The 11,479-nt window shown below is 42.7% G+C and overlaps 1 pseudogene; it reads right to left on the bottom strand.

Moving 5' to 3' along the window:
• Positions 1–5,453: 5,453 nt before the first annotated feature.
• LOC133071195 (cyclin-Y-like protein 1) lies at positions 5,454–7,928 on the bottom strand (annotated as a pseudogene).
• Between the last annotated feature and the right edge of the window lie 3,551 nt (positions 7,929–11,479).

Raw genomic sequence — 11,479 nt, 5'->3', positions numbered from 1 at the left:
ATGGATTGAGAAGGATGAGAAAAGTGGATTTAAATGGCTTTGCATAAGTTTTATAGAAGTCCTATAGTACCTACCAGGTAGTCTTTTGAGCATGTTTCTATCCCACCTTACTTTCTCCTGGGGCAGGCTGTAGACAAGCATGCATATGGGAATTTAGGAATTTCTGCAGCCTCTTTGAGACTCAGCTGGTCCTGGACTTGGAGGTTGGTCTTGTACTGCGGTTTCTCATAGATGGTGACAACGTGTCCAAGCCTTCCAGGGCAGAACAAGACAACATTCAGGTTCTTTGTCTTTAAAAGTTCACCCACCTTTGTTTCTGGATTTGTGGTTTAGAAAATATGATCCTGTAAAGTCCTTTGGACTGCAAGGAGATCAAACCAGTCAATCTTGAAGGAAATCAGCCCTGAATAATCATTGGCAGGACTGATGCTGAAGCTCCAATACTTTGGCCACCTGATGCAAAGATCCAACTCATTGGAAAAGACCCTGATGTTGGGAAAAATTGAAGGTAGAAGAAATAGAGGGTGACAGAGGATGAGATGGTTGGACGGCATCACTGATTCAACGGACATGAATTTGGGCAAACTCTGGGAGGTACTGAGGGACAGGGAAGCCGGGTGTGCTGCAGTCTATGGGGTCACAAAGAGTCGGACACAACTTGGCGACTAAGCAACAACAAAATGTATGGTATTTGTTTAGTGGAAGACCTTCAGGATCACCCTTATCTAGCACAGAGTATTCACTCTGCCACAAAGTACGGAGAGACTGATCCCAAATCCTCTGGCTTTCGGTTGTGTAAAGACATACATTAATGAACACACATTTAAGTGCTCCTAGTTTGAGAAACTCTGCTGTGGGTTTGGACAGTTCTAATCATAGACCTATTTCTAAGTCATGATCTGCCAGTGCTGGGGTACCACAGATGCACTCTCAGGGGCACTGCAGCATATTTTAAATACTTGAGGGAAATAGAGGTTATCTGTTTGACATCCTTCTTATGAGTGGAGGTAGGTCATGATTTCCATTAGACTGCATTTCTTTTCACTATATTTTGAATAATGTCATATCTTTGCCAAGCTGGGTTTCTAACAATTGTGATAAAAAGCTAGAACCTCACAAAAATCACTGTGTTTAGGGAATGAGGCTGGAGATGTCCAATCTGATTCCAAGATTGGAGAAGTTGTGCAATGTCCAACAGGTAGGCATGCCCTGGGTGAAATAAAGATGTTACTTTTTCTTTTATAGTGCGTGTGTGTTAGTTATATCTGACTCTTTGTGACCCTGTGGACTGTAGCCCGCTACGCTCTTCTGTCCATGGGTTTTTCCAGGCAAGGATACTGGAGTGGGCTGCTGTTGGTCCTTTAATGGACTGGAGCCTGGTGGTCTGGAGTCGAGGATGAGAAAGTGAAAGAAGGAAAGAGGCTAATATTCCTTGGGTTACGCAGCCGGCTTCCGCGCTCCAGGGAAACAGCCCGAAATAGAGAGAGAGAGAGAGAAAAGAAAAGAAAGAAAGAAAGACACGGGGACCAAAACTCTGATGGAGCAAAGGTGTTTTAATCAACATGGCGTGGGCATATATACTGTAGTTATTCTCAGCAAAGATAAAGATTAAAATTCCAGACTTACAAAACACAAGGTGATCCCTATTAAAGAGAGAAGAGGGTTCTTATCACCATAATAAGAAACTAACAGAGGAAATGTCTGGATTCCTCAGCCCCGGAAAGGCCTGCCTCTCCTCTTAATTCCTGAATATTCAGGAATTAATAAGGGCCAAAGGTTTCCTGACAGATCCTTACTTAACAGCACACGGGAAGCCTCTTGTTAAATGCTTCCTGACAGGTTGCCCTTTCCTCCTCCAGGGGATCTTCCAGACCAGGGATCGAATCCATGTCTTCTGCATCTCTTGCATTGCAGGCCGATTCTTTACCACAGCCACCTGGGAAGCCCCCTTAGTTTAGAGTTGTATCTTAAAATAGCTACTAAGTTGTTCAGACAGAAGTTGTTTGGATCTAACTTCTAAGAAAAAGGAACTGATAGGAATTTCTTTCAGCCTAAGGGTGCTGTGAATAAACTACTGACACCAACAAATAAACTACTGTGAACCAAGAAAGCTGGAAATCCTTGAATCAGACAGTAAGCCCCTTGCCTCTTGCACCACTGTAATATCTTCACAGACTGGCACAAAGTCTGGCACATTGTAGGCCTCGATGAATATTGTCTGATTGGTGACTGTGCAAGAAATGGTGGCGCTCGAGTTTTCAGCAGCTAGCATGGATCCAGTATGAATGGGAACAAAGTAGGCAGAGAGCTTTGCAGAACTGATATTTCCCACTGTTTGAAACAAGCAAGGGAGAGCTCAGAGGCCATATCCAACTGCAGGTGTGCCAGTCCACAGAAACTCACCAACCTAACTCCAAACCAGCTCTATTTCATTCAGATTATTCCAGAGATGAGCCTTATCTGGTAGTGAATGCCCAGATTTCCTGGATTTAGATGCTCTAACAACTAAGTCCAACCAGTCTTCACAGTGGTGTCCCAATAGATGGTCAAAACTCCCCCAAACTTCCTGGTTGAACTTGGGGCTATGTCACTTGGTTCATCATATATTCTAGCTCATCAAATATTCCAACTTATTAGGTTTTGCTGACCTCCTAATTTCTGGTTATTTGGTACACTGCATACTTTTTTCTTTTTTTAAAGCATGCGTTACAGTTATGATTATTTGTTTTTTTGTCCATTTCTTTTTTTATTGAAGTATAGTTGATTTATAGTGTGGTGCTAGTTCCTGATGTACAGCAAAGTGATTCAGTTATACAGTTTTATATATATATATATGTATATATATACCCATGTATATATATTCTTTTTCACATTATTTTTCATTATGTTTTATTACAGGATATTGAATAAAGTTTCCTGTGCTATACAGTAGGATTTTATCATTTATCTATTTTATATATAATAGCTTTTGTCTGCTATCTAGAAAGATTAAGTTAACTAAGACAAGCTCAAGGCAAGGAGACAATAGTCTCGTTAGGAAGATAAATTCAGAATAAATAGTTGTGATGAAGAGCAATAAATAACATAGCAGAAGTATGAATCAAATATAGTGAGAACTTGAATCAGTTATGGTACTTTTGGTTTCAAGTGACAGAAAACCCTGGCTCAAATGGTTTTGCATCATAAGGATATTTATTATCTACCATAACAGGAAATTCAGAGACAAGTCAGATTGTGTGCTGTGTGCTGTGCTTAGTCACTCAGTCATGTCCGACTCTTTGTGACCTGATGGACTGCAGCCCGCCAGCCTCCTCTGTCCATGGAATTCTCCAGGTAAGAATACTGGAGTGGGTTGCTGTGCCCTCCTCCAGAGGACCTTCCTGACCTAAGAATCGAATGGGGTCTCCTGCATTGCAGGTGGATTCTTTACCAGCTGAGCTATCAGGGAAGCCCCAGTTAGGTTCTAGGGGTGGTATTCCTTCCTCACCTCTTCTTTTAGCTCTATCCTCCTTTGTTCTGGCATTGCCCTTAAGCTGGCCTCCTGGGTACAAGCTGGATCCCAGTAGCAGTAGAGCTGCATTTTCTAGTTCAGATGCGATGATGAGACCTAGAACATTTTCATCCCCAGAAACTCTAGCAAACATTTCCTTTTAGTTTAGTGTACCTAAATTTGCTATAAAAAATTAATAAACAGAAACCTGAGTTAAATAGAGTTGGGAAACCAGAAAGGGGAGCTCTCACACCCTGCAGTGATAGCCGAGCTCAATGGTTGTAAGAAAGATTCCTTTCCTGGCAAGGACTTGGCCAATGAAAAGCTATGGACTCTGCTTACTATAGCCTCCCAACTTCCTTTTCCCTCTATGAAAATGTGCTTCTTCCCTTGCAGTGGGTGAACTTGCACGTGGCCCAGCATGGTTGCAGACCTACAACTGCAATTCCCTGCTGCTTTAGAGTAAATCCATCTTTTCTGAGAAAAGCCTGGCAACTTATTTGTTTCAGGTCAACACAGCTTAGACATATGCTGCTCTGGATCAATCTCTGTCAAAAGGCTATGATTGGTTTAAACTGATGATTTGAATAAAATGGACAGTGGAAAATAAGTCAAAATGACCATTACAGAATACAAAACACAGAGTGATCAATTTTCCAAAGGTGATGCTATCACTGACAAAAAAAAAAAAAAATGAAATAAATAAACACTCAGAGCTGAACTCAACTGGTTGACAATCTTTAAACAGGATAATCAATAATCTGAGTAGTTGTGCTGGTTAGTAATGAATGCATCTCAGCTACAAATCCCCCCTTCATTGCCTGATCTACGGTAATAAAGCATTTCTCCTCTGCAGTAATCACATCTTGTCAGTAGGGGGTTGTATTAACCATGTATGTCTGATGGTTTGCTATCTGGGGCCTTGACCCTGGAGAGACTGCCAGGTAGCCAGTTCCTAGCGACAGCAAAGGGCTTGCTTGCAGGCACAGCTTTAAGATGCACGCTAAACAATTCACAGCCCATGACCTTCAACCAGTCTTTTATTGGGCTCTTGTACTATGGGCCACTGCTCCTTTAATCATTTCAGGGCCAGTTATCAGACAACCAGGGGCAGCCCCTACCCCCTGGAGCTCACTAAAATTATCTAAGCTACTTAATCCTAGGCCTATTTACCCTGCCTCTCCTATTCTTTCCCATGAAGACCACAATAAAGACTCTTGCCCATGTTTTCCTCTCACTCCCTCTGCCTCCTGACTGGCTGATGCATCCTTATGTGGCCCTATGTGGCATGGCCTTCTCTCTCCTCTTGGGAACTGTGAGTAACAAGCTAACTTTTCTTTTCTTTTCTTTTTTTTTTAATTAAAATAGAGTTTATTAGCTTTTCTTTTAATATAAACATGAGGAAGAAAAACCACACAAGTTGTAGCATCCTTTTCAAAATAAAACTGCAATCGATACTTGAATCTCCAAGCTCCATAAACAACATTTTTTGAGGTGGTAGACTGTAATATTTTATATCCATTATTTATCATTTATGTCTCTGTCCTTTAAAAATGATGGAACCTGTGGCACTCAATATAATGTGAAGCCTTGCTATAAAGAGAGAAAGTATTTCTAGCCCAGAAATGCTCTGTTTACAGGCAAAATTCCTAGGATTATGTTTGAGAAGGTAGGAGAAAGATTTTACATAGTTGAGAACACTTTTTTTTTTTTAATGTTTCAAGTTTAGGTGACATCATTACCAATTTCCTAAAAGACTGATTACTGGACCTCCCTGTCTTTTAATGGGCTTCCTGGTGGCTAAGCGGTACCCTGTGTTTTAAAAAGCCTGAGGTAAGGGTTCCTAAGATTTATCTTTCCTCAAGTAACAACTTGAAGTGACACACCTACAGCCAGGTTAACACGCAGAACAGAAAAGCTGTTTCATGTCGCTTACTTTCCTGTCACTACTACTAGGGTCCAGTTCCTTTCAGTTTATTACCGAGAACTAATGCTATTGTTCATTATTCCTTTACCAAACCTAGAAAAAAGAAACTTCCGTGCTCAAGCAGATCAACAGCCCAGCCAGGCAAAGGACTATTTTAAAAAGAGGAGGCCAGGTCTATAAAGATACAAGTTATCCTCCTGAAGTCTTTGTGCAATTTGAAGCTTCGATACTTGTAGAAATATAAATGCCACAAACTTACAAAACATCACCCGAGAGTCTACTTGAATTTCCTCCAAACCCACCTAGTTCTGCAAATTTTAAACATTAAGCTCCCAATTTTAATCTTTTGCCTCAGCCTATTGTTTGCCATCTTCAAGAGGGACTGAAACAAAAAATTCAAATTAAAAGCTTAACATCCAAGATTCACAAAACCAAATGAGCTCAGAAGAAACCCAAGCAAACTCCCAAGTCACATCCTGCGTCTGTAGCATTTATACTTCTGCGGCAGTGTCCTGGAGTGTCCAAGCACACTGTATCAAAGCTTAAAATTGCACCAAGACTTTTGGGACACCTTCTATTTCACTATCTGCTTATTCCTGGACTAACAGGTTGGCTGGAATTATGAAAATATCCTTTAATACAAGTATTTAACAAAGAGGAAAATCATCAGAAAATGAGAAGCACCATTAGAGTTAACAAGAAACGCAGGACGGACCCAATAGAAGTAGGTAACAACATACTTTCTCTGCTTATGATCCCAAACATGCTAATATGCTAATAAGTAGTGCTTGCAAAAAAACTGAATGACAAGTGTTATTCAGCAGCTTTTTGGTTTAAACTGATTGCCAAAAATGACTAGCAGCTTCAATGAAATAGGGAGGAAGAATCCTTTGAAACCTAACAATGCTACAGCAGTCTGTTCCTAAGTGGCTTTATGAGTTGTCAGGAGTCCCGTGTTTGAACGGCAATACTGCATTGATTCTAAAGGAATATGCAGCAATATGGGCAAGAAAAATAGGAAAAAGTAAAAGTTATACAGTTAGTGTCTTTAAAGTCTAAAAATTTAAACTATTAGAAAAACCTCACATAGTTCACAGTTATCGGCCTACACAGTAAGCAACTATCTGTGGGTGGGTTGGGAGCTTTTAGCTTTGGAGTGGTTTTTGTAACTCTGTTTCCATTAAAAAGGACAGAAGAGTGTGTTGCCTTGACAAGGTCCAGTTTTTCCTATGACCATAACCTTTGCTGTCTGCAAGTCTCTTAAATTCAGTGTCTTTCTTCTAGGTGAAAATGCTAACTTTGCTGGTTTCTGAGCAGGAGAGGTGGTATTTCTCCAGTCCTTGTTGCGAGGGGTTCATGATGCTGCAACCCCTCACCTCTCTCTGTTCATGAGAGGATGGCATTGGAGCGCTGAATACCAATGAAATTATCAGCGCTGAAAGACCTTCTCACAGCAACTCTGCCCAAGTCTTTGTATTTGTCTTCACACAGTCTGGAGATGGCCACTAGGCTCTGTGCTCTTTCTTTGCTAAGAGGAGCAATTAGAAAACTCAGGTTGTTGTCATCTGCTAAGGAGCAAAGGTCAAAGTAGTATTTGGCATAAACACTGGCGGAAACATTAATATTAAACTGAAGGAGCTCCAGAAAGTGCCTTTCCATCTCATTCATGTCCTCAACTGTCATGTCCTTGAGGATCTGGCAGCAGTCCACATGCCACACAGCCTGATCGTCCCAGACCTTGGAGGCAAGAAGGATGGCTCCCAAAACAATTCTTTTCCAGTTAGTGGGGCAAACGTCGATCTCAGCATAAGTTAAAAGCCTTTCTAAGTAAACCAAAGTCACTACTGCACATTCAGCAGTCAGCTGGGCGGCACTGAAAAGAGTATGAACAAATCTGTAAATGAATTTGTGTTCAGGATCATGCTGAAAGTACTCCTCCGGAACCCTTTCTCGTGTGAGTGGATGTGATCTCTCATCAAAAATGTCCAAGGACCTGTTGGCATCTCATTTTACTGTGGTTCTAAGATCAGGCTGGCTGACTGTGCTGTCATCTAGAAATACGGTTGGGCATGAGCTATACTTTTTAGTAAGCTGCCCTGAAGGTACATGGTTTAAATGGTTGCTCTTCCTCTTTTCTCGCACGTCCGTTTGAGATTTGCTCAGGAAAATTGTGCTTGCCCTTGGGTGGTCAGAAGGGCTTGATTCCAAAGCTAAGTCTTCGGGCATCTCCCGGTCGCTGATGTGCTGCAGGTGGTGGCCTTCACCCGCTCGGAAATCCAACTCGGTGGGTTCCACGGCAGCCGGCGCCGGTGCTACGGCCACCGCGTCTCCGGCCGCCGCCTCGTAGACCTCAGACTCGTAGTCTGGCTCCTCCGGCCCCGCGCGCCGGCCCAACTTGGGGCTGGCATTGGGGGACACGCAACAAGTCAGCGTGTTCCCCATGGGGCGCCTCCGCTCCTCGCCGCCTTCGCCTCCGCTCGGCCCCGGACTCCGCCAAGCTCAGAGACCGCCCCCTCCCCCAACAATGGCGCGGCGGGCACCGGCAGACCCGGGCTATGCCTGGGCTGCGCCGCACATGTAGACGCGGCCTCGCCTGCCTCTCTCCTGTCCGCCCCGCCGCCGGGCCCGGGGCAGGGCTCCGGCCCGGCCGCACCCGCGCTGTCTCGCCGCCGCCGCCTCCCCGGAGTCAACTAGTCTGTCAACAAGCTAACTTTTCAAGGGCAATTGTCTCCTGACTTGGCCTTACCATACCCGAATAATAAACCTATGATTTAAAATGGGGTGCTGGAGGGACATTGCAGGAGCAAAGTCTTCTTTTTTTTTTTTTTTAATGTGCTTTGATTTTGCCTTATTTTGCTCCAAATTCACGATTACTAGGAGTGCATGTGTGGAACTTTAGTGACACTCTGTTCCACTGGGCCCCCAGGAGTGTGAGATCCCATGGTGAGCTTGCAGCCCCAGCCCACCCCCACTTTTTCACAGTCCTCACAATATGAACATTATGTACCCCCAGCCTCACACTACACTTCTCTGAGATGGGTTCCTGATGCCCTGGTGCTCTCCCTCTGCTCACTACCTGCCAGCCTCAGTCCACTTGCACCCTGGAGGGTTGGCTCCTACTGTTTTCCCAATGTGGACACCACACACGCCAGGCTTAGTATCACACAGCTGGTGCCTAGCTCCCTCAGCATGCCTATTTGGTAGTCTCTGCCCACCTGCAGCCTCAAGGAGTATCTCCTGCTTGCCTGGATGGTATACCAGCTTTGGCTTAGGCAGCTGAGAAAATTTCTCCATCATCCAATAGGCTAAATCCACATCTCGAAAGAAAGTGAATCTCAGCCATGGGGAGGGAGCCCCTCACAAGCTACTCCTTCCTTGAACACTCTTTCTCAGACCTAGGATACTCTTTAGAGTTATCTTTTCATCTTTAGTTACTGCCTGTATATACTTAATAGTTCTTTATATTATTTTTTCCATTTAATTAATTTATTGCTCTTCATTGGACTCTGACTAATTCAGTAAGTTTGTATTTGAAATGAAAGATCTCAAGATATGTCACTTATCTAGGCTATGCAAACAGAATGCCTCTTTTTGAGTTTTAGTAAATAAGAGTAAGAGCAAGCATCCCTTGATGAATGGAACAAGTTTGCTCTCCATGCAATGTAATTTCATAAAATAAATTTGTGGTGTCTACCATTGTTTCATAACATAAAGATAAAATTCTTGTTGATTTGCAAGGGGTAGATTTTAAATGGTCCATAGCCACACAAGAACACCAGTCAGAGAGAATATTTCCCATCTTTCTTTCAAACTTGCCAATCCAGGACATTGAATCTTTCTTTAGTAAACAGATGATAAAACAGTGCTTTTATCAGCTGTGTGAGAACCAACTTGAAATTCAGGAACTCTTAGATTTAAGAAACATATTCTAATTTCAGATTGAATTATAACCTATTAATACATGTTTAGATTGTTGAGAAAATAATCACTGAAAAGAAATGATAGTGCATTCTTTGTTTACTCATTCATCTGTTCAATCAACACTCCCTTATCAAGCACCAACTGTGTCCCAGGTGCAGTGAACTCTTCTGTTTGAAAAACCAGATGAACTAAGAGAAAACAATAGAGTTAAGAATCAAAGTAGGTTCTGATTCTAGTATGAGCTTTTTTGTTGGCAATTCTTTTTGTCAATGTATCATCTTAATTCACTGCCTAATTTCCATTTTATTTTTAGAATAAAAGAGAAACTTACTGTTCCATGTAACAAAATAGCAGGAAAGGCAGAGATATGGCTTGTCTCAGAAGACCACCACCAGGAATTTCTTCCTTCTTCTCTAGTTCTGCATCTCTATATAGTTGGGTTCCTTTTCTCAGCTTCTCCCGTTATACAATGCCTGAGAACATGGCTACTCCTGGAACCATTTCTCACACACTACTGGATATTCCACCTTGTGAGGTAACGGAAAATATATATTGGTTCTGCCCCCAGCTCCTGAAACCCTTGTAATTTCCTAAGTGATAAGAGCTCTTGAGGCATTTTTGTTCTAATATTTGGTCTTTGACCCTGGTTCCTGACAGTGCTTCTAAGCCTTTGTCATTTCCTGGGTGATAGGAGCATCTTTTAGTCTAATGTAATAGCTCTGGCATGAGTTTGAGTAAACTCCAGGAGTTGGTGATGGACAGGGGGGCCTGGCATGCTGCAATTCATGGGGTTGCAAAGAGTCGGACACAACTGAGCGACTGAACTGAACTGAACTGAATAGCTCTGGATAGCTCCGGATGGTGGGTGGTCACCAGAAAAGCTGATTAGAAGCTTGGAATTTTCAGCCCCACTCACCATGTTCTTGAGAAGAGAGAAGGCCTAAAAACAGTTAATGATTGATTATGCCTTCATGATGAACCCTCCATAAAATCCCAATAATAGGAGGTTCCAAGAGCTTCCAGGCTGGTGAATGTGCAGAGGCTTGGGGGGCAGGTGGTACACTCAGAGAGAAAGCATAGAGGTACATGCCTTTTCCCCATATGTTGCCCTATCACCCATTTGGTTGTTCCTGAGTTATATTCTTTTGTAATAAACCAGCCATCTACTACGTAAAATGTTTCTCTGAGTTATGTGAACTGCTCTATCAGGTTAATCACAGCTTTGATCCCTGGGTTGAGAAGATCCCTGGGAGGAGGAAATGGCAACCCCCTCTGGTATTCTTGCCTGAAAAATCCCATGGACAGAGGAGCCTGGTGGGCTACAGTCCAAAGGGTCACAAAGAGTCAGACATGATTGAGTGACTGTGTACACACTAGCAAGTTTAATAAAAACCTAAGGGTCCTCATGGGAACCTTTGATTTTTAGCTAAGTTGGACAGAAATTGGGGAAAACTTGGGAACCTACTAGTTGTGATTGACATCTGAAGTAAGGTGGGTATAGTCTTGTAGAATTGAACCCATAGCCTATGGAATCTGATACCATCTCTCAGTAGATAATGTCAGAATTGAGTTGAATTGTTAGGACACTCGGCTGATACCTGGAGCATTGCTTGGAGGTGTGGAGAGAACACTCACCCCCCTCCATCACAACACACACATTGGAATTGGTGATCAGAAAATACCCCTCATAGAGCTCTAATTTAGAAGCCAGAGTAGAGCTCTGAATGGCACAGTTTCAGTCAAACCATCCAGTTGAGGTTCTTTGATGGACCCAATCTGGATTAGGTGTCTAAGCATAGGCCTATCATTGTGGCAAGGAATGTGGGGCTTATAAGAGAATTTCAACTCCATAGTAAACACTTGGGTAGATAGCATGTATCTGAGTGACAGTGGGAAGTTCACAACTGGGAAAATAAAGCAATGAGAGGGTAACAGGCAGGAAGGCCAGGGGTCTCCAAACGGAGGAAATAGGCTGCAAGTGCCAGACATCTTTATCTCTCTTAAGCGGCAGGAGGAAACAAACTATCGATTTTTTTTTCCCTTCTCTATACAAATTTAAAAGGAGGTTTCTCTTAAAATACTGTTTCCATACTGATACCTGGTTTCACCTGAAGTTAACTATTCTCAAACCTTGAGTTAAC

This window comes from Dama dama, chromosome 16 (assembly GCF_033118175.1).
Source record: "Dama dama isolate Ldn47 chromosome 16, ASM3311817v1, whole genome shotgun sequence".
Lineage (NCBI taxonomy): Eukaryota > Metazoa > Chordata > Mammalia > Artiodactyla > Cervidae > Dama > Dama dama.
Note: the sequence above shows the minus strand (reverse complement) of the source record. Positions and strands in the feature narration are given on the sequence as shown.